This window comes from Curcuma longa, chromosome 14, assembly GCF_044706935.1.
Source record: "Curcuma longa cultivar G26 ecotype Majalengka, Jawa Barat chromosome 14, ITB_CL_G26_1.1, whole genome shotgun sequence".
Classification (NCBI taxonomy): Eukaryota; Viridiplantae; Streptophyta; class Magnoliopsida; order Zingiberales; family Zingiberaceae; genus Curcuma; species Curcuma longa.
This window is the reverse complement of record NC_133874.1, coordinates 686,626-711,132: the sequence shown is the minus strand read 5'-3', so window position 1 is coordinate 711,132 and position 24,507 is coordinate 686,626. Positions and strand designations below refer to the sequence as shown.

Genomic DNA, 24,507 nt, shown 5'->3' with positions numbered 1-24,507 from the left:
ACTAGACTTCACTCACTTCATCCAAACATCAGGTCTTGTTTGGATCAACCTCTTGGTCAAACTGATCAAACCTAGGTGTATTGTTAAATATCGAAACTCTTAGGCAAAATCTAGTGCTTCTTACACCAACAATCTCTCCCTTTTTGATGTTTGATAATTTCTTAAGTTAATATGGGTCAAGGTTTAACAATCTGAGAAAATTCTATATTATTAACTTAAGTCTCTTCTCCCCTTTTTCACACATCAAAAAAATATTTTAAGTTTAAGTTCATTCTCTCTTGCACCAATAATAATGGTATTCCTATGGTCACAACTTAGTCTTGACACTTCTTGAAAGTCTATAGTAATTAATTTTAAAAATAGTTTTTAAAAAAATATTTGCATAATTTATTATGAATTTTCAAATCATGTTTTGATAAGATATCCCATAATATTTTTCAAAATAATCACTATGATTTTTTTAAGTATGCTTTTCAAAATAGTTTTAGAGCATAAGTTTTGAAAAGTTTTTTCAAAAATTTTAAACTAATTTTGTTAAGGGATTTCATAATTATTTTTGAACGGATTTTTCAAAATAGTTTTCAAAAGTATTTCCAAACTAGTTTTTCAAAAGTGTTTTCAAATAGGTATTTTTAAAATAGATAGTTTTTAGAAAACTAGTCATTATTCTTTTAAGTCAGAATCTCCCCCTTAACCTGACACATCCTCAGAGCTCTTTGTTAACCACAAAATAATCTCCCTATGTGTCTTAGGGTTTGATCAAAATTTAAAAGGATAATGTATAATATTTAAAATAGTTTTTGAAATAAGGTTTTAAAATAATTTTCAAGAATTTTAAATATTTTTTAAAAACTAATTTTGAGAATCTTATAAAAATAGTTTTAAAATAATTTTACTCTTTCGATTTGGACCTCCCCCTAAATCTGACACTTTCTTAGGACTTATTGTTAACCACAAGGCAAACTCCATAAGTGTCTTAGAGGTTAATCTAAATCAAATAGAGTAAATAGTTTTATAATTTTCAAAGTATAATTTTAATTAAACTTTTAAGCTTGGACTCCCCTAAATCTGACACTCCCTTAGAGCTCCTTGTTAACTACAAAGCAATCTCCCTATGTGTCTTAGGAGCTGTTCCAAGTTAAAAAAATATTTTATAAAATATTTTATAAAATAAGATTTTTTAAAATAATTTTAGAATTTTTTTTAAAGTTAGTTTTAAGAGGTCTTTAAAAATAAGATCTTTCAAGAATGACCTCCCCTGAATTAGACACTTTCTTAGGACATCCTTGTTGACCACAAGGATTTTCTACCTATGTGTCTTAGGTTCTTAGACTTAGTGTTGACCTAAAAGTTTGTGTCTAAGTATTGATCAACTAATTTTTAAATAATAATCTAAAAAATATAGTATAGGTACACACAGCAAGTATGAATTTCAAGTAAATATCAAGTTTTCAAAAATAGTTTTTATAAAAAGAATGATTTTTGACAACCTTTTTTTTCAAAACATTATACTTTTTAATTATCCTTATCATCTCACCCATCTTAAGTGTCGCAATACATGGCATACAAAGGTTATGAGTTTTATGAGATGAGTTATTAATTTTATCTTTATTAATTTTAAAGTTAAGTTCTATTGAATGTTTGACCTTGTCTTAGATTTAGGTTTAACCTTCAATCAATTAAGTCCACATTTCAAAAATTAGTTTCCAGGTAGTGGCGAGGCACAGAGCTCTTCTTGGGTATCGTGTAAAATACCGAAACTTTTAGGGGTTAAATTATAAATAATTTAATCCTAATTGGGTATGATTAGAAATTTTATTAGTGGAAGGGAATGAATTCGTCTTATGAAGACGAAATGAACGAAAGTGGTTTCGTTCAAATCAGAGGTCATTTGGTTGGTGAACCAAATGAACCAAGATTGAACCAAATTGAACCAATTTGGTTTGGTTCGTAATAGAAGAGGTTTTGATAAAATAAAAAGGATGAAAAGATTCGTCTTGTGGAGACGGATCAAACAAAATTGGTTTGAGTCAAATCGGGGTTCGATTGGTTAGTGAACCAAGCGAACCAAGGTTAGTCCGGTTTGCTACAGTAATGGCCTGAACCGAACCCGGTCTGAACTCAACTCTTAATAGGTTATTGGGTTATTGGTTCTGGATCCGAACCCGTTAAGCACAAACCGCCCATTAAGAAACCGATAAAAGGCTCGAAGTCGTGATTTTCAAGATCGCGATTCTTTCCTCTGCTTCGTCGCCCTCTTCCTCTGTTCTTCCTTCTTCGTCCCGATCGCACGATTTCCGGCGATCTTCGGTGGAGCCGCGGACGAAGGAGAGCAAGACGACCAGGGATTCAATCACTGAGGGCTTGGTCTCGCCGAGGCTTGGCTGGAAATCCGAGAGGCGACGGCGAAGGTCGGCGAACGGGAGAGATCGGGAGAGGTAAGGACTCATTTGATCTTTGATGCCTAGGGTTTTCTAAAGCCTAGATCGATGATTTCTGCCGGTTTCTATAGGTTTTTGAGTTGGATCTTGATTTGGGATCGGAGCTTGTTGTTGGATCCGGCCGCGAGGTTTGGATTTGTTCGGTCGAAGCTGGGAAGAAGAAGAGGAATCGGAGAAGAACCGAAGCAAAGATCTAGAGTTTCAGATCTAGAGGTAAGTTTTATTGATTCCAATCTGGATGTCTTCGATTGGTTATGGATTGGATGATGAGTTTGGATCGGTTTCCTTCCCACAGCCTTTGGTGTCGGCAGTAAGGGAGAAGAAGGATCCGAAGCTGATTTAGGGCATAGATTGGAGGTAAGATCTTGAATCTTAATTTCCTTGATTGGATTTTCAATGAATTAAACTGGATTTTGGGATTAGGTTGGATGTGTAGAATGGATTCGGTCCATTAAAGTTTGGATTTAAGGTTGATCTGTTGGGATTGATTGATTAGCATTTATTTAGGGTAAAAGGATTTGAGATGTTGAGTTTGTGTTGAACCCATTAAGGATTGTTTGATCTGGTTGATACCAAGAATTGATCAGAATTTATATGATGGGAATCTTGAACCTAAGCTTTGATTTGATTAGTTGATTCGGTGATGTTAATATCTAATAACCTAATGTGGGTTAGCTTAGGGTTGATTAAATAGGAAATTAATTAGATTAATTGATTAATGATATTAATTAATTAATTAATGACATTAATTCCTTATTAGTATCAACCTAAAGATTGGATTAGTCTAACCTAAGGTTGATTGATTAGCTTAGGTTTGATTAAACATGAGGTTAGTTGTATTGATCGATTCGATTAATACAATTAATTGATTGATTAATTAAACCATGTTAATATCAACCTAAAGGTTAGATTAATTTAACCCGAGTTAGGTTAACGAGATTGAGTTAAACTAACCCTTAAAATATAACTTAGGGTTTATCTGATATATTCTGATATTTAGGATGTGATACTGTGTTGCAGGTCCTTGATTGATTTTGGGACTTCGATATTATACGGGAGTATATTTTCTGGAGGTTCTTATTTGATCTACGGTTATCAGGTGGATAGTCTACTGTATTTAGTCAATACAGTCTTTTCTTATTTTAGTGCATGCTTCCTTTCATTTCTAGTGATTAGGTTACTTATCATGCTCTTATACTTGATATAGATTAGATGCTTTCGATACTCATGTTTATCACATGCTTGATCTTATTTCTTTGACCTTATTATCAGTTCTGTTTATACTCTGATGCTTGAGATCACTGTTATCCATGTTTATGATTACTGTCTCTATTTCAGTTATGTTATCATCATGTTGATACCTGTGATCAGTAGGACTTTTCATTAGTACCTACACATGTTAATTAACACGGTGTTAATTAACATGGTAGAGGATGATTATTCGGACTTGATCATGTCATCATGACGCATGAGCTCGATTGTAAATCCCAATAGGGTGTATCGTGCCGGTAGTTGGCCTATAGTGATATAGGTGGTTATTACCATATTTCACCAGGTACGGTGATGAGCTGTATGGCCTTCACGCTGCAGCTGAGTCAGTGGCCTGATCTCGACACCTTGATGGTGTTACTCGGTCTGGCTATCGGAGCTGTATGGCTTTCACGCTGCAGCCGTAGCCCGGTTGTATGGCCTTCACGCTGCAGCCGAGGGTATTTACTCTGGACGAGTAGTGAGGACAGCACTGGCCATAGGTATTGTACGTAGCTCTTGACGGGGCTACCTACTGAGGGTGCTACCAGGCTACTTTGTTGTAGTGCTGGATTCATAGCCCGCTATTGTCTTACACCTCCGACTCATTATACATGAGGCGCTGGAGCCAGTGTAGACTTGTCATACACCTCCGACTCATTATACATGAGGTGCTGGAGCCAGTGTAGACTTGTCATACACCTCCGACTCAGTATATATATATGAGGCGCAGGAGCCAGTGTAGACTAGTCATACACCTCCGACTCATTAGACATGAGGCGCTGGAGCCAGTGTAGACTGATGCATTACATGCACATATTTGCATGATGAGATTTATATACATGCATTGGACCGTATGGGTGTGCATTACATTATGAAGTGATTGTGTACTTGTATTGATACTTGGTTGACACATTGCATATATGATCATGCATATGGACTACTACGTGTACCTGAGATATGACATTGCTTATATGATACCTGTAGGAGTTCTGATACCTTATATTGTTCTCCTGTTACTTACCGTTATGCTTCTTTCATATCTGCTCTGTCATATTTTACCTTATTGAGCATGTACTTCTTTCTGATTATCCACTGAGTATTTTTATACTCACCATTTGGACTCTGGGATTTTTCTGTCTTCCCAGATATCAGGTAGGAGTTTACAGCTGATGCCGAGGAGATTCTGCCAGTCATGCTATCTCACAGCAACTTATGGTTTTTTGTATTCGTGGATGTATTGTATTATTTATGAGCTGTGTAGTTTCGTGATTTTATTTGCTTACCGTTCGAGTTTATGCACTTATATTGTACTTTGGATTTTTGATTTCTTTCATCGTATATGTGTATTACGGATTTTATTCTCTTTCGATTTATCTTTAGTATATTGTGTTTCCGCTGCATATTATCTCTTTTAAAGAATTGACGAGTTTTATTCGTTAATATTTTACGGATGCATTTCACATATAGTAGGATGTGTTGAGTGGCCGTGTGGGTCACATTTACTTTTATTTCCTTGTATAAATCCATAGTCTGTTATGGATTGGCCGTGTGGGCCTTATATATGTGTATGTATCCAGGGAATTGTCATAGATTACAGGGGAGATGCTGCCGAAATTTTTCGGACGGCCGTCTCTCGGGTCGTGACAAGACCGACACCTACTGTTCCCTTTGAGAACGCGTCCTCACCCACTTCACTCAGGAGAATTTACCTGATGCCAACTGAGTCATTCTGACTCGTTGGACTTTTGCTCGGCTCTGTCCTCGGCCCCAGGGTTTATGCTGCGGCTCGGTCCTTCCCGATCAGCCTAGTCTTCTGCTGTGACTCAATCCTTTTTGATCAGTTCAGTCTTCTACTGTGGCTTGGCCCTCCTGACTAACACAGACATCTACTGCGGCCTGGTCCTCCTGACCATCCCAGACTTCACCTGGTGCTCTTGACTCTATCAAGACTTCATGCCTAGCTTCCACTAGGACTTAACCCTGTGCTTCCTACACATTTAGATCACTCGTTTAGTCCAATAACACACTTAACTTGAACCTAGTTCCATTATCAAAACTCAGGTTCGATCTGCTGGTGCTCCCTGCACCAACAATCTCTCCCTTTTTTGATTATGGCAACTTAAGGTTTCAAGTTAAGTTAAAATCATAGGGGTTTATTTGTAAATAAACCTATTTAAGGGGTTAATTGTAAATAACCCTAATTGATTTAAAAAGGTTAAGGGGCTTGATTAATTAGGGATTTAGTTTCTTGATGTAGGTTAATTAAAATCCAATCAAATAATCCCTAAAGCCCTATTAAAGAGATCAATTAGGCTGAGCCCAATTAGCCTAATTAAAGAAGCCTAATTAAGGCCTAATAAGCTTAAAGGGTTAATTGATTAAAGGTTAATGGGTTATCGGATAGGTTTTATACCCGTTAACACTGAATTCGCCCGTTAAGAAACCGCTAAGAAGCCTTTTTCCGCGATCTCCTCTTCCCATTTCGCGATTTCTTCCTCTGCTGCACGCCGCGACTTCTCTGTTCCTCTCCTTCGTCTCGATCGCGCGACTACCGGCGATCTTTGGTGAAGCCGGCGACGAGGAAGCGACCAGAGAGCTGAACTTCCACCCTGGGTCTCGTTCCATTGCTAGAGGTGGCGTGGTTGACAACGAGTAGCGGCGGCAGATGCGACGCGATCACGGCAGGAGATCAAGTTTTGGAGGTAAGATCGGTTTAGATCTTGGGTTCTTAGGTTTCCTTGTTTCGAGATTTCTTTGTGATTTCGAGATTGGTTTCAGATCTGTGATCGGAAATCAAAGTTGATTTGGAATTTGGGTTGATCCCTTGTCGGCCGCGAGTGAAGAAGAAGAGGGAGAAGCCGACTCTCTAAGGTAAGTGCAATGGTTTGGATTCTAGGGTTCATTATAGGATTAAGTTTTTAATTCTTGATTGTATTGAATGGTAGCTTGATTTGAGATCCAATCATTCGGATCTTATTGAAAACATCCGAAGCTATGGAGAAGGAGGAACCAATTGGTAAGGAATTGATTCGTAGATCTTGTTTGTTCTTATGGTTTCCTTGAGATCTTGAATTCAGATTCTTGAGTTGAAATTGAATTCACAGCTAGGTTGAATTCCTTCGGTTGATTGAGCTACATACCTTGATTGTTGGATAGGAAGAAGCAGAGACTTCTTGTTAGTCTCGGGCACAAGGAAGAGGGCAGTGACTTGATTGAGCTAAGCTAGAGCAAAGGATCTAGGGTTAGGCTCAATCTGAGGTAAACCTTCAATGCTTCTTGTATGATTTATTGATTTGATTTTGATTAGTAGATGTGTTATGATCTGATGACGGTATGGAGTTTAAGGTGGTTGGTAGATCTGATTAGAAATAATCAGGTTAACAATTAGAATTGGTTGGTTAACTAAGGTTGAGCTTCTCCCTTAGATTAGGTTATGGATAACCTGAACTCGGATCTAATCAACCACAATTGGTTTGGTTGAGTTAGTGCCTATTAATCTAATGTGGGTTAACTTAGGGTTGATTGAATAGGAATTAATTATATTAATTGATTAATGATATTAATTAATTAATTAGTTAATCCCTGTTAGTATCAACCTAAAGATTTGATTAGCCTAACCTAAGGTTGATTGATTAGCTTAGGGTTAATTAAACATGAGGTTAGTTGTATTGATCCATTCGATTGATACAGCTAATTGATTGATTAGTTAAACCTTTGTTAATATCGACCTAAGGATTAGATTAGTCTAAACCGAGTTAAGGTTAGTTAAAGAGGGTTAAAGTAACCCTTAGAGTTTTCTTAGTTGGATCAGGATTTCTTTGATGTATTATTGCATTTAGAGTTGTTATTACTCGTTTGCAGGTCCTTGATTGATTTGGGACTTTGATATTATACGGGAGTATATTTTCTGGAGGTTCTTATTCGACATACGGTTATCAGGTGGATAGTCTACTGTATTTAGTCAATACAGTTCTTTTCTTATTTACAGTACATGCTTTCTTTCATTCCTAGTGATTAGATTACTTATCATGCCCTCACACTTGTTATAGATTGGGTACCTTTGATATTCATGTTTATCACATGCTTGATCTTACTTCTTTGACCTTGTTATCAGTTCTGTTTATACTCTTTGATGCTTGAGACCATCGTGTATCTATGTTTATGATTACTGTCTCTGTTTTTGGTTATGTTATCATCATGTTGATACCTGTGATCAGTAGGACTTTTCATTAGTACCTACACATGTTAATTAACACGGTGTTAATTAACATGGTAGAGGATGATTATTCGGACTTGATCATGTCATCATGACGCATGAGCTCGATTGTAAATCCCGAAGGGGTGTATCGTGCCGGTAGTTGGCCTATAGCGATATAGGTGGTTATTACCCTATTTCACCAGGTACGGTGATGAGCTGTATGGCTTGCACTGATGTGCTTCCGCAAGTGCACGGAATATCGCCAAGTAATAAAAAGATCGAATCCACAGGGACCGTGGAATTACTTACTACACCTAGCACAATAAGGTGGAGAGAAAACTGTTCATGAGTTGTGTGGGGGAGATCGGAGTGTTCTAGAGTGCTTAATCCTAAAAAGCAGAGAAGGGGATCGACTGTGACACTTATGGGTGAAGCGATCCTAGGATTTCGGACTCCTCAGAGAATGGATTAATCGACTTGGATCCTCTACCTTTCCTCAATAACTGTTCAATTGTAGGAATGTCAACCAAATTATCCAATTCAACCTCGTCAGGTATCCTCGAATTAAATCATTAGGTTTCTTACGTCACTCGCTATTGGTTTGAAACGGTTCTAGAAGCCCGGTTCAAGGCATTCCCGTGTCACTCAGGCGCCCCGGAAATACTAAAAGAACCTTATCCACTGTCACTGGATACCCTTTTACGGATCTCTCCCCAATAACGAATGACCGCTAACTATTCCTCATAAGAATCCACTACGCATTAGGAAACCCCTCGGAATCTCGCCCGGTTCAAGGCATTCCCCATTACAGAGCGCCCCGGTATACGGCCTAATGATTCCCCAATACATAGCAAATTCCTACCCTCATGGATTCACACATACACAAGTTATCATCAATGTACAAGCACAAATCCACAAAACAATGCACAATTACATCATAGAAAACGGTAGATTATCAAATCCAAGTACAATCATCCATTACATCTGATTTATCCTACATCCTAGAATCTAGGGAAATCTACTCCATATCGAGGAGAATACAAACCAAAGGAATGAAGAAATACATTTTGTTCCCAAAGATAAACAAATAAGTGCAGGAAACTAGACTTATCTTCTTCCTTGGAGTGCAATCTCTGCGTAGATGAGATGGAAATGGTCTGGAGCAGTCGGATCGGTGATGGATCGTCGAATCTCCTCCGAAATAGGCGTCGGCGGCTCAAGAACAACTCCGGTGGCTCTCCTAAAGGCTCCCCCCCTTGCTAGGTCTCTAAAGAGGCCTATTTATAGTGCAGGGTTCGGTAGCAGCTCGCCTCCGTGCACACGGCCGTGCCTGGGAGGCACGGCCTTGTGTTGGCTTCGGGCACAAGGTAAGGCACGGCCGTGCCTGGGAGGCACGGCCTGAACTTGTGGGCTCTCGGATCAGAGGCACGGCCGTGCCTCTTAGGCACGGCCCAGAATGGTCCCTCTTCTGTTTGATGGCACGGCCGTGCCTGGGAGGCACGGCCACACACTGGCTGGAGCTGAAATGAGGGACACGGCCGTGCTTATTAGGCACGGCCAGCTGCTTGGGCGCTTCTGTTCTTGCACACGGCCGTGCCTGTGAGGCACGGCCTTCAGCTGAGGCTTGCTCCAGGATGAAGACACGGCCGTGCTTTGGAGGCACGGCCATGAACTGGCTTGGTTCTGTTTTGAAGCACGGGTGTGCTTTTGAGGCACGGCCTCTGGCTGATGCTGAGGGGATTTGGCACACGCCCGTGCCCTTTGACACACGGCCAGAAGCTGAATAGACATGGCCGTGCCTATGAGGCACGGCCCTGTCTTGCCTGATCTTCAATAATACTCCGTTGCGCCATTTTTGCTCCATTTTCCATCCTGAAACATGTAAAAACACGAGCAGATCTCCGAACTAGGAAATGTAAAATATATGCCTAAATGCATGAATATGGGATGCAATATACATAAGAATAGAACAATAAACTTAGAAAGATGTGCAAATAAAGCATGAAAACAGGTATACATCCTACGCACATCAATTTTAGAATAGATATGTTTCCGCTGTACGAATCAGTTTTAACGAGTTTTATTCGTTAGTGATTGTACGGATGCATTTCATATATAGTAGGATGTGTTGAGTGACCGTGTGGGTCATATTTGTTTTATTTCCTTGTATAAATCCATAGTCTGTTATGGATAGGCCGTGTGGGCCTTTTATATATGTATGTATCCAGGGAATTGTCATAGATACAGGGGAGATGCTGCCGAAATTTTTCGGACGGCCGTCTCCCGGGTCGTGACAATTTAGTGGTATCAGAGCAGTTCGATCTTTCAGGATTTGTTGCATTTTTGTGTATCTGATACCAATTTATTTAGTATCAGAGAAGTTGGTTTTAGGTTACACAGTTTTTGTTTGGACTTATCGGAGCTTTGGTTTCCATTTTGACCTTGGTTTATTTCGGATTTGTTATTGTATCAGGATTTATCATTGCATTAGGTTTAGGGTTCATATTAGACTAAGCATTAGGTTTTAGGATTTTCGTCATATTAGTTTTAGGATTCCTATGTAGTTTCTTATGGATTTATCATTATATTTTTAGTTTATCTGATACCAATTTATTGGTATCAGAGACGGTTAGTATTTTTGGTATTTGTCATATCTTTGGTCTATCCGATGGTTTTACGATCCATAGTTTTCTGGATTCGTCGTTGTATCGGGTTTATCGGATTTCGATTTACTCGATTCTGTTGTGAGATGGAGCTGACACGGCAAAAGATCTCCGGGCAATAGAGCTGTAAGTATTTCTGGTATATTTCTGTATTTGTTAGAAAATTTATACTGGTTGTTATATCAGATACCATTTTATTATATGACTCTGATAAACCGAGGACGAGGTCGATTATTAAAACGACCTGACAACCTATTACTCCAGTAGAGCTGGAGACTACCTAGCATATTATGCATAGTTAGGAGATACCTTTTACTGAGCTGGTGCCGGCTATAGTTAGCAAGACTGCGAATTTGAGCCGGTTACCATTATGGGCAAAGTCGGTTGAGGACCGATTAATTTTATTCCATGGGGAATCTGACCCATGGTTTGCTCATTCTTAGATGGAGAACCTGACCGATACCTTTGTGTATATCGTTTATACTGAGGCAGAGAAGGTCAGGTTAGCGGTGTACCACCTTCGTGATCCGGTTGTCACGTGGTGGAAGACTCCGAAGACGATACCGGAGAGCGAGTTTTGACCTGGTTATCCTTCAGAGAGGCATTTTGAAACACAGAATTTGAAATGTGAATTGGATTGATAAGGGGGGAAGCGATGAAAACAAACAAACGGGAAATTTTGATATTTGAGTTTGGTGCATTCCCTTTGCGGAATTGACCATTGGTCTTGCTTCCATTGCTAGTTTCTTTTAGGTGAGCTCTAGACTTGGTTTGTACCTTACATGTGCTATTCTCACCAATTTGATGCTCCGTATTCGTTCCAATCTGTTGAGTTATACTCCCTTTGTCAGAAGTACTGCTATCCTTACAAATATGCTCAGAACCTCCTCCTTGAATCTGTTTTTGAGCCAATGGTGTAGCCATGTTTGGAAGAGGCAATGTGCCAAGGGTGTCACTGCTACCGATCAGTTTTTACTCCTCTGGTCAATTATCTTTAGATGAAGTGTGCCAGGGTGTGCCAGTTTCTGTCCAATTCTGTTCACAGAGAGCTCAGGTTGTGTTTCTCCATCAGAATCCTTTGTTTCTTTCTGTTTCTGGTAGTAGGGATTTGATATACCAAACACCTCAACATCTAGTTCTGAGATTGTTACTGATGCTGAACCTGGAGTCATCTTCAAAGGTGGATCTATATTGTTGTCAGGCCTGGTCTCTTGAAATTGTGATACTATATGGCTATGGAACTGTAACGTTGCTTGGAGAGACTTTGAGGGCTTCACTATGCTGCTCTTGTAGATTCTGTGCAGAAATTGAAACCTTGTTTCCTGCGGCAGTGCCTTTTCTTTTCTTACTATTGGGAATCTGATGGGGAGCTGCTGAGAGGTCCTCTAAAGATTTTGCTGGTTTTCTGTTGGGCATTATCATTTCTCATATAAAATTTGTGTTGGGGCAGGAAATAAATCTAAAACTGCCTTCAAAATTGGTTCAGCAGTATTGAATTTCATATTGTGTGCCTCTTGCCAGTTTTGTTTAGCACAGCTGTGACCCATTCTGTTGGTGTTGATCTTGCCTGTTCTGAATATTCTTAGTGTTTCCTCCTCCCCTTCAACTCCCTAGCAGTGTTTCTGATACCTACACTTTGGGGAGGCTCGGTCATCAGATTCAGATTCAGATTCTGAATCTGTTTACTCCTCTGGTTCAGTGCAGATCAGTAGATTATTTAAGATTGCTAGTGGCTCCCAGGCAAATATTTGATTACTTGATGGCAATGTTGTTGGCATTCTGAAATCAATTTTTGAATCACTTTCTTCTAACGATTATCAGATGCTGCTTCTTTTTCAAACATTTTCTGTTGAAGAAAAGAACGAACTCGCTGAATTTCTTCTAGACCCAAGTGGTAAAGTTTACACTGGTGAACAAATAATTTTCTGATTTAGAGAGCTCAAAGAAATTCTTACCACCTGTTGGCATTTCTAATTACATATTGGAGGATGAAAAAGATCAGTAAACTGTAATATAGAAATTGTTAGTTTTGATGTTGTGTGAATCGTGAAAAGCAGGAAATTCTGTTTGTCAAAGCCTGAATCTGAATTCTGTGACTTTAGTGAAGCTTAATTCTGAAATATACTGCACATCTAAATGGGTTGAAGCTTTGGTAGATTCTGAGATTTACATGAATGTGAAAAAAAAAAATTGAAACAACAGAAATGAGCACTAAGAGGTTGCTGAAACTCTGATTTAGAAGACATGCAACTGAGTTTGAGTGAGAATCTGTACTTCCACCTCGTATTATTGAGTTTTATCTTACAATTTCATTGAATCTGAAATAATAGAGAAGCTGATCAGACTTACTTCTGTCACTGCATTGAAGTTAAATTCTGAATTTTAGAAATACACAGCTTTCAGCAGTTCAGAATCAGAAATGCAGGAACCTCTTTAGCTTGGATTTCTTTGGAATTAGATTGATGTGCCTAGTTTCTGCAGTTTTGAAACCTATGGTAGTTTCCTTATTATTGAGTTACTCAAGTAGAGTTCTTGTTGTCTCATAGATAAAAAGGTGTTCTACTTTTCCTAATCCTTTATGCCTCAAAATCTGTTAGTCCTAGAGAACGGCTACTTACTGCAGTTGAACCTGCCAAGCTGTTAAAGATGCTAAGAAAAACTTTCCAATGTTGGTATGAGTTCCTAATATTTGGAATGAGATGGTAACCTTTCTCCCAAGGAAGAACACTTGATCAGAAAAGGGAACCATTAGCTCTATTTGTGGAATTGAAATGCTAAGAATTAAAAAAAAAAAAATTTCTTTGGAAGCATACAAAGAGCTGTCATCTTGCCTTTAACCAGACAGAACTAAAAGTGGAATTTCCAATTCCAATTACTGCTTGCAATTTCATTATTTAGTTGGAATTTCTTTTATGAAAACCTCCAAGCTTCTTCCCTTGAGTTATTCCGTACACCACCAGTTCAGAGACACAGTATCCTCCATAGTATTATCTATCAGTGGTATATCAGTCATATGTGTTGTCAGCAGCCCACAGTCAGAGAGGTCAGAATTAGTTTCAGTCAGAGAGATCAGAATCAGTTTCAGTCAGAGGGGTTACAGATGATATCTCATTCAGCACCTTCGAGTCAGATTCTGACAGAGTAGAGACTTTCTATTGCTTAGCCAATTACATGGCGGTCTTCTAGCATAGAGGTTAGTCATATCTATGCTACCACACGAGAGGAAGCATAGCAAACCGATAGATCGGTTATTCTGGACATGGTTTCAGTTATGTTATACATGCTGATACCTTGATCTTATTATTGATCTCTGATACATGGTATTAGGATTCTTGTAGTTGACCTATATGGTTGAGTTAGCAATGATACTAAGTAGTTTACCTAGGTTATCTACCTAGTTGATACCTTCTATTGTTCGTTGCTTGATGCCTAATGGTGGACCTCGGACTTGTCCATCCCTTAATATTATAGTCTCTATTCTATAGCACTGCCTGTGTGGGTGCTACGCACTGTCTATGTGGGTGCTATCAGTATATCATTTTAGCACTGCCTGTGTGGGTACTACCATGCATTTGCTGTTGTATTACACGGCATTGTTGCTTACAGTATCATTGATTTATGACTGTTGCATTGTATGATCTGATATACATTGCATGTATTCGCATGATTCCTACACCTGTTATACAGTATTGGCCTTCTTTGATTCTCTCCGTTGATATATCGTGTTATATTACTATAGTATTTTTACACTATAGTGTGAAGATAGCAAATTTGGGGACCAAATTTTTGTTAGTGGGGGAGAATGTAAAATACCGAAACTTTTAAGGGTTAAATTGTAAATAATTTAATCCTAATTGTGTATGATTAGAAATTTTATTGGTGGAAGGGAATACATTCGTCTTACGAAGACGAAATGAACGGAAGTGGTTTCATTCAAATCAGAGGTCATTTGGTTGGTGAACCCATTGAACCAAGATTGAACTAAAATTGAACCAATTCGGTTTGGTTCGTAATAAAAGAGGTTTTGATAAAATAAAAAGGATGAAAAGATTCGTTTTGTGGAGACGAATCAAACAAAATTGGTTTGAGTCAAATCGGGGTTCGATTGGTTAGCGAACCAAGGGTAGTCCGGTTTGCTACAGTAATAGTTGAACCGAATCCGGTCTGAACTCAAAATTTATAGGTTAATGGGTTATTGGATAGGTTTTAAACCCGTTAACACCGATCCGCCGATAAGAAACCGATAAGAGCACAGTAGCCGCGATTTCTTTCTCCCAGCCGCGATTCAGTCCTCTGTTCTGCGCGAAGGTCCTCTGTTCGTTCCCTACTCACCTGATCGCGAGGAACCGAAGGTGGGGGCTGTTGGTGCCGGCAAGGAGGAAGCAACTGGAGACTGGATCTGCAATTCTAAGCTCGATCGTTGCTGGATCCGTGCGGTTCGGGCAGTTAACGGCGACGCCGGAGACGAGAGCGATTGAGCGGATCGCAGAGGAAGAAGAGGTAAGATCGGTTTAAATCTTGGGTTTCTAGGGTTCCTGGCTTCGAGATCTCATTGTGATTTCGAATTAATTTCAGATCTATGATTGGAGATCGTAGCTTGATTTGGAGTTGAGTTGATTCCCTTATCCGGCTGTGAGTGAAGAAGAAGAAGAAGAAACCAAATCTGTAAGGTAAGGGATCGGCTTAGATTTCTAGGGTTTAGATCCTTGTTTAGGGATTTCTTCTTGAATGGATTTTAAACTTGGATTTGATTAGCAGATCAATTAGATTTTGATCGGATCAGGTGTGGAATCTTGGTTCGGCAACAAGCAAGAAGAAGAAGAGGAGATAGGTTCTTGCTATTGAATTGACATTAAGGTAAGCTCCCTTGCATTCGTTTAATTTTGGTTGATGTATTGAGTAGTGATTTGACTAGAGGGATTAATCGATTCAAACAGAGGGGGGTTTACTGTTATATTGGTTTGAGGTGGGGATTCTGTTGAGAAGACTTTGACCTATTCGGTTAGGTTGGTCCATTGATGAAGATGATCACTTTGTAATGGAGGGATCAATTGGTAAGAGTTGATAAATTGGGTTGATTTGTTCAGAGTTCTTAAATCTGTTGGGATATGATAATGGATTAAATTGATTGGTTAACTAAGGTTGAGCTTATCCCTTAGATTAGGTTATGGATAACCTAAACTCGGATCTAATTAACCACGATTAGTTTGATTAGGTTATGCCTATTAAATCTAACGTGGGTTAATTTAGGATTGATTAAATAGGGAATTAACTATATTAATTGATTAATAAAATTAATTAATTAATTAGTTAATCCCTGTTAGTATCAACCTAAAGATTGGATTAGTCTAATCTAAGATTGATTGATTAGCTTAGGTTTGATTAAACATGAGGTTAGTTGTATTGATCGATTTGATTAATACAACTAATTGATTGATTAGTTAAACCTTTGTTAATATCGACCTAAAGATTAGATTAGTCTAACCCGAGTTAAGGTTAGTTAAAGAGGGTTAAAGTAACCCTTAGAGTTTTTCTTGGTTGGATTAGGATTTCTTTGATGTATCATGGCATTTAGAGTTGTTATTACTCTTTTGCAGGACCTTGAGCGATTATAGAACTTCGATACGATACGAGAGTATTTTCTGGAGGTTCTATTCGACGTGCGGTTACAGGTGGATAGTCTACTGTATTTAGTCAATACAGTTTCTTCCTTCTTTACAGTACATGCTTCCTTTCATTTCTAGTGATTAGATTACTTATCATGCTCTCATACTTGTTATAGATTGGGTACTTTCGATATTCATGTTTATCACATGCTTGATCTTATTTCTTTGACCTTGTTATCAGTTCTGTTTATACTCTTTGATGCTTGAGATCATCGTGTATCTATGCTTATGATTACTGTCTCTGTTTTAGTTATGTTATCATCATGTTGATACCTGTGATCAGTAGGACTTTTCATTAGTACCTACACATGTTAATTAACACGGTGTTAATTAACATGGTAGAGGATGATTATGCTGACTTGATCATGTCATCATTACGCATGAGCTTGATTGTAAATCCCAAAGATGTGGGTGTATCTTGCCGGTAGTTGGCCTATAGTGATATAGGTGGTTATTACCCTTCCATCATGGTGATGGGGACTGTATGGCCTGTACGCAGTCCGGCTGTATGGCCTGTACGCAGCCGAGTCAGTGGTCTGATCTCGACACCGCGATGGGGTGGTACTCAGTCTGGCTATATGGCCTGTACGTAGCCCGGCTGTATGGCCTGTACGCAGCCGAGAGTTATTCTCTGGACGAGTATTGAGGACAGCACTGGCCATAGGTATTGTACGTAGTTCTTGTCGGGACTACCTACTGAGGGTGCTACCAGGTTACTTTGTTGTAGTGCTGGATTCATAGCCCCGCTATTGTCTTACACCTCCGACTCATTAGACATGAGGCGCTGGAGTCAGTGTAGACTGATGCATTACATGCACATATTTGCATGATGAGATTTATATACATGCATTGGACCGTATGTGTGTGCATTACATTATGAAGTGATTGTGTATTTGTATTGATACCTGGTTGACACATTGCATATATGATCATGCATATGGATTACTACGTGTACCTGAGATATGACATTGCTTATATGATACCTGTAGGAGTTACGATACCTTACATTGTTCTTCTGTTACTTATGCTTCTTCCATATCTGCTCTATTATGATTTACCCTATTGAGCATGTACTTCTTTCTGATTATCCACTGAGTATATTTGTACTCACCCTTTGGACTCTGGGATTTTTCTGTCTTCCCAGATATCAGGTAGGAGACTACAGCTGATGCCGAGGAGATTCTGCCAGTCATGCTACCTCACAGCAGTTTGTGGTTGTTTTTGTATTGTGGACTTGTGATTGTTTATGTCTGTGTAGTGGTTTTATTTTGATTTGCTACCGTTCGAGTTTATTCATCGTATTGCTACTATGGACTTTATTACACTGCTTTCATCGTATATGTGGTTACGGATTTTATTCTCCGTTCGAAATTTTAGTATATTGTGTTTTCTGCTGCGTGTTATCTCTTTTGCGAAGAATTAACGAGTTTTATTCGTTAATACTTTTACGGATGCATTGCATATATAGTAGGATGTGTTGAGTGGCCGTGTGGGTCACATTTACAGTTATTTTACTTGTATAAATCCATAGCCTGTTATGGATTGGCCGTGTGGGCCTTATATATGTGTATGTATCCAGGGAATTGTCATAGATACAGGGGAGATGCTGCCGAAATTTTTCGGACGGTCGTCTCCCGGGTCGTGACATGTAGGATCGGAAACACGCTAGAGGGGGGGGGGGGTGAATAGCGTGTTTGAACGCTTTTCGATTTTCGTAGAAAACTCGAGTGCGAAAGCGGAAGCAAACAAAGTAACGAATACCGAAACGAAATGCAGTAAAGTAAAGAACACAATTTGTTTTTACTTGGTTCACAGCGCAACGCTGCTACTCCAAGGCCCACGGTCCTTGACCGTTTACGTTGGGCAATCCACTAACTCACTTGCCCCTGTCCGGCAGCAAGTGTATCGAAAAATTCAAGTACAGAAATCGATTACAATATTGATATGAATTTAAGTACAAATCGTTACCAAACTTTCGCTCCCCGGACGTTGAATTCGGCGTTTTCGGTGTCAAGGACAGTTGCTTGAGGCAGGCACAGCACCGACGTCGAAGTTGGAAGGCTCGGGAATCACGGGAACGGAGTTTGGAGGCGTTTGTGTTGAATGCTCTGGCTGCTGCTCGCGGAGGCCTTATATAGCCGGCCTGGGTCGACTCAGATCGCCATCTGGGTCGACTCCAGCTGATGTGGCAGATAAAACTTTATCAGCTTCGTCGCTTATCCCTCCTGAGTCGACTCTGATCCGGTTCTGGGTCGACTCCAGTCGCGGTGGCGGCAGCGGCGATAACTTTTTGACCTGGGTCGACTCAGAAGCTCATCTGGGTCGACTCCAGTCGATCTGGCGAAGACCTTGACGCGCTGACTTCCGGAATTGTGCTGATTCGGCTGGAGTCGACTCCAGAGCTCATCTGGGTCGACTCCAGACCCGAAAAACTGAGTTTTTCGTCCGGAGTTAGCTTTCGTCGGGCTTTTCCTTCCTGCACAACAAGTTAGCTCAAATATAACATAGGAAGGAGTAAGTTGGTTCACCGAACCAACTTCGAGTCTTAACTTCGGATCTCCGGTGAGACCCTGGGTTAGACCGGCGCCTACTGTTCCTCGTAGGAACGCGTCCTCACCCACTCCCCTCGGGAGAATTTACCTGATGCCAACCAAGTCCTCCTGACCCGTTGGACTTTTGCTCGGCTCTGTCGTTGCCCCCCAGGACTTGAACGCAACTGATCCTCCTGATCAGTCCATTCTTCTCTGCAACTTGGTCCTCCTGACCAAGTCCAGTTCATCTGCAACTTGGCCCTCCTGACCAAGTCCAGACTTGTGCCTGGTGCACTTTGACTCTGCCAAGTCTTCATGCCTAGCCACACTAGGACTTAACCTGTTTTCTGCACACTCAATTCAGCCTGGTTAGTCAAACCACATACTTAACTTGATCCTAGTTCCATAATCAAAACTCAGGTTTGATCTGCTAGTGCTTCCTGCACTAACAATCTCCCCCTTTTTGATTATGGCAACTTAAGGTTTCAAGTTAAGTTACAAATCATAATTTAAAGCAAATATCACAATTTTGCATAAATAAGCTAAGTATGAAAATTCAATGCATGCATGTGTGTTACTCCCCCTGAATCCTTTACTCCCCCTTTTTCAGGTAACTTATGCTTTTTCAAAAAGATTTTGACTTGAAAAATTTTGAAAAAAACTTGACTTTAAAAAAATTTTAACTTGGAAAATTCTTTGAACTTGAACCTTTATTAACTTGAACCTCAATTCTCTCCCCCTTTGACATAATCAAAAATATTAGGTTCTATGGGTTGAGTCCAAGCTAAATAAATAATAAATATAGTTAGACAAAAAAAATGTTCCTTTGGGGCGCGTGTCCAACTTAGGTTTTAGCTATCTACTAGAAAGTAGTAGCTTGACCCAGTTAGCCAAGTATAAGTGTTTGATCCCAACTTAAAAGATTGTCTTTTTATTTTGGGACACTTAACTTGATCAATTTGAAATTAAAGTCTAAGCTTTTTGGTTTGATGCACTGACTTAAAGCATCTGTTTAGCTTAGACTAGAGGCCTATACATCTCACACCGTTCTAAGTTTTTGCAATCACAAACAAGGTATCTAGTGTGCTTTGTGAGATGTCCACCTAGATCTATAGGTACATGCTTTCTAGGGGGTTTGCATCTAGTCTAAGGCAAAATCTCCATTTGCTTATCTTTGAAAATAAAACTTAAAAAAAATTATTTTGAAAATATACTTAATAGTTTTGAAAGCATTTTTGAAATATACTAATAATAGATTTGAAAAGCATGAATTTTGAAAACAAATTTCTTTTTCCTACTCTACTAAACATAAGCCTAATTTTCTTCTAAGTCATAGCATAAAAATAACAGATAATTGAGTGCTAGACTTTGATAATGAGTTAGAATCAGAAGCAAACAGTAGTATCAACATCAAGTCTGGCAAATAGGAATCAAGTAATAGCAAAAAGTAGCAGCTAATAGCAAGTAAAAGCTAGATAACCTATCTATATGCAATAGCAAGTCAAATATCTAGCCAAGTCAACTATGAGTCAAGTCAAGTCAAACACAAGTACAAGTCATCAGTCAAAATATCATAACAAGTCTGATAAAAGATGTCTAAAGCTGTGGTGGAGATGGTGGATGAGGAGGCTGCATCGCTCTCAACAGCTGAAGGATCTGGGCGATGTCAGCTCCCTGTGCATCAATCCTGGTAGACAGGGACTGAACTGACTCCTCCAGCCTGTCTAGTCTCTGGTCTGTGGTCATCTGTGGAGGTGGAGCTGGTGCATCAGGAAGCTCTAGTAGCTCCTCTAACTCTGCCCCTATGTCAACCTCTGCTGGGTCTGGCTGAGGCTGATCCTGCTGCTGCTGCTCTGGGGCTGAATGCTGAGGCTGTGGCTGGCTGGAGCTGAGGCTGCCTCCATGATAACCTCCCCTCATCACTAATATCTATATGGGCCAAGGTAATATGCCTACTGCCAATACTGTCATAATCTCCATGGGGAATGATCTCTCCTACTGTGGTATCTACCCCTAGAGATGCAAATATGCCTGTCAAAATGTGACAGAAAGGCATATGTACCCTCCTACTGGTGACTACTGATGATGCATAGATGATGGTATGGAAAATAAGAAGTCCTAAGTCTATGTCTAATCTATGGGTAAAGGCATAGAGTAGGAAAGAGTGAAATGGCCTCATAGTAGTAAGATTTCTGGTGTTGATGGGGAGGATGCAGTTTACTATGACCCTATAAAGTACATATTCCTGAACTCTGAGGTCTGTGGAGGAGAAGTTGATCAAACCTGGGGCTCTATCCTGCTGAAAGAAGTATGTATGCATAACATCTAGAGGTAATCTCCTCATATGGCTCATCAAAAGGCATGCAAGAGTGAGGATAGACTATGAACTGGGAGGCTGATGGACGAAAACCTATAAATGTATTAATCATAGCGGGGGTAATGGTGATGGTCCTACGCCCTACCCTAGAGATAATAGTGGTGTCATTTTGGAGATCAAGATTGTTAAAAAATTCTGAACACAGGGTTGTGTTCATGGGGGTAGTGCAAAAGACTAGGCGATCAAGGTGGTAATGAGTGATCGCCTGTACTGATAATGGGCAGGACCTAGCAAAAAATCCCCTATCTAGTGAGCGGCTGGGGAGTGGAAGGTAGGTGGTCTCCTCAAATCTAAGCCTATGCCCCTCAGTGGGGAACCTAGGGTCTATGGAGGGGGCGTTATCGAAGGCAGCCTCTCGTACCCTCTTTCGCTCGTCTAAATATGAAATGCTTCGTAAATAACAAGAAAAAACTACTAGAAAATACAATAGAAATGTAAAAGATCAAGTTAGAAGTGTTACTTGGGACCCATGTTGTAAGTTGAGGTTTTCCTACGGTTGAATCGCGACAAAACGAGAAGAAAAGGAAGTTTTGGGAGTTTGCGGCGCGTGAAGAATCGGCTTCGGCCGATTCTGTTTTATACCGCGTCCTGGGTCGACTCCAGGGTCTTGAGTCGACTCAGGTGGCGGTGTGGGTCGACCCAGAAAGCGGTGGGGGTCGACTCCAGCAGGCGAAACGGCGTTTCCGCGGGAAAATTCCCGCCGTTTTTGCTGACTGGCCCTGAGTCGACTCAGATAATGATCTGAGTCGACCCAGATCAGCTTTTCGGCCGATCCGAGATGGATTTTCAAGCTTTTAAGGTTTTTAATTAAAATTTAATTAAAAATTTAATTAATTTTAAATTAATTTGAAATTTATTATTTTGATTAATTAATTTTGAAAATTTGTTATTTAAATTTTAAGTTAATTAATTTTGAAAATTTGTTTAATTAAATTTTAAAATTAATTTTGAAAATTGTTTAATTAAATTTTTTGAAAATTTTGTTAATTAATTTTGAAAATTTTTAATTAAATTTTTTTGTTTAATTAAATTAATTAATTTTTGAAAATTGTTTAATTAAATTTTAAAGTTAATTAATTTTGAAAATTGTTTAATTAAATTTTGAAGTTAATTAATTTTGAAAATTGTTTAATTAAATTTTAAAGTTAATTAATTTTGAAAATTGTTTAATTAAATTTTAAAGTTAATTAATTTTGAAAATTGTTTAATTAAATTTTGTTAATTAATTTTGAAAATTGTTTAATTTTGAAGTTAATTAATTTTGAAAATTTAATTAATTTTGAAAAATTAATTTTGTAAATTTTGAAGTTAATTAATTTTGAAAATTTGTTAATTAAATTTTGAAGTTAATTAATTTTGAAAATTAAATTTTGAAAATTAATTTTGAAAATTAATTAATTTTTAAAATTAATTTTAAAATTTTGAAGTTAATTAATTTTGAAAATTTGTTTAATTTTGAAATTTTTAAAGTTAATTTTTTGAAAATTTAATTTTGAAAATTAAATTTTGAAGTTAATTAATTTTGAAAATTTTTTAAGGACGGCTCCCCGAGGCTCAATCCTTATTTAAGTTAAATTTGCAAAGGACGGCTCCCCGAGGCTCAATCCTTATTAAGTTAAATTGATTGCAAAGGACGGCTCCCCGAGGCTCAATCCTTGTTATAATTGAGTTTGGTGATTTGATTAATTTTGAAAACTTGTTTGTTGGGTTATTTTGATTTATTACCTATTCATCTCACCCAGTCTAAGTGGTCAATCAGTTAACCTATGAGTTGAATGTGAGATGATTTCAATTTTATCTTTGTTTATTGTGAAGGGTATCTATACTTGATCAATTTTGAGTTAGATTCAGGTTTAGCCTTCAACCAATTAAGTACACATTTCAAAAATTGATTCCCAGGTTGTGGCGAGGCAAGGGGCCTTCTTGGTTATCGGAGCAACGACCACTTCCTAGACAGAATCAATTCAAGAAATTATGGACTTAATCGATTTATTGAAAAACCTTGGTCTAACTAGTCTAGGATGTGGCGAGGTAGCTTCGGTCAGTTCAGTTCGACTCCGTGAACCAAGTCAGGTACTCCTTACCCTTCTTGACCACTTTGTCTAGCCTCCCTGACGTACTATCATCTCGCCCCACCCTGGTACTATGTTGGCAAGAATTGATCAAGTAGTTGGTCCTTAGACTATCCTAATTTCTAATGCAGGAAAATAAATCTAAGTTATGCAGGAAATCAAGCAAGTTATTTTGGTTCCCCCGGGATCGTGCCCCTTGATTGGTCGAACCAAGTGGACCTGATCCTTGGGAACCAAGAATTGGTTCGGTCCGACTGGGTTAACCAGCCGGGACTTCGGAACCCACGCTTGGACTCGTGTTCGATTTCTACGTGTGAGTGCTATGAATGATCTTTGTTTAGCCGCGTATCCGATGCCCGATCGGTTGTATCCAGCCTTCTGCGATCCAAGCATCATGTCCAGATACTTGGACCCGGAGGTGAATTTTTCAAGCGTTCGTCTGAGATCACCGACTTGAGCTTTCAGTTGAACATTTTCTTCCTCGATTTTAGCTCGAGTCGAATCTTCAACCGAATCGGTCGTAGTCGGTGACTCAGGGGCGACTTTCTCTTTGAGGAGTGCTATCTCCTCTCGGAGCGATTCACCCACGGCCTCGGACTTGGCTAATTTTTTACTTAAACTAATTATTATCGAAAATAATCTATTGTAACTTACAGTGGGTTTCGAACCTTCGGAAACGGATACGGATCCGTGGCTTTCGTCGTCCGAGTCGTAGTCGCTTTCGTCTGGATCGTTTTGAGCCGGAAGCGCGAGGAAGCTCTTCGTTGGTTCTTCGTCCGACTCCTCGGATGATGACTCGTCCCACGTCGCCTTGAGAACTTTCCGTTTTTTCTTTTGGTCCTTCCGCGGGCAGTCGGCAATGAAATGCCCCTTTCGTCCGCAGCCGTAGCATTTCGAGTCTTCTTTTCCGGTCATTGGCTGCTTCGACGCGTTTACAACCTTCTTGACCTCCGATCGGCGGACTCCTCGTTTGTTCCGGAACATTTTGCGAACTAGATTTACTAGTTCGGTTGTGACGTCCTCGTTTCCGTCGGTGTCCGATGACTCTGATTCTTCCGGTACTTTTCGTCTTTTTGGCTCGGAACCTGCAATTAGAGCAATACCTTTCTCCTGCACTTCCGTATTAGACTGTTCGTGTAATTCAAATTCGGAAAACAATTCATCTAATTTAATTTTATTAAGATCCCTGGAAACTTTATAGGCATCTACCATTGATGCCCATAAGGTATTCCGGGGAAATGCCTTAAGTGCGTACCTTATTATGTCGCGGTTGTCGACTCGTTCTCCTATTGAGTGCAGACCGTTGAG

At 39.3% G+C, this 24,507-nt stretch overlaps 2 long non-coding RNA genes across 2 annotated transcripts; both read left to right on the top strand.

Annotated features, from left to right (window-relative positions):
• Nucleotides 1–2,584: 2,584 nt before the first annotated feature.
• LOC141845664 (uncharacterized) lies at nucleotides 2,585–4,896 on the top strand. The gene is made up of 4 exons (XR_012603258.1): nucleotides 2,585–2,654; nucleotides 2,737–2,798; nucleotides 3,462–3,540; nucleotides 4,838–4,896. It is a non-coding gene; the product is annotated as an uncharacterized LOC141845664 (long non-coding RNA).
• Nucleotides 4,897–6,197: 1,301 nt separating this feature from the next.
• Nucleotides 6,198–17,454, top strand: LOC141845663 (uncharacterized). The gene is made up of 6 exons (XR_012603257.1): nucleotides 6,198–6,394; nucleotides 6,471–6,563; nucleotides 6,638–6,708; nucleotides 6,797–6,950; nucleotides 7,554–7,631; nucleotides 17,364–17,454. It is a non-coding gene; the product is annotated as an uncharacterized LOC141845663 (long non-coding RNA).
• The last annotated feature ends 7,053 nt before the right edge of the window (nucleotides 17,455–24,507 follow it).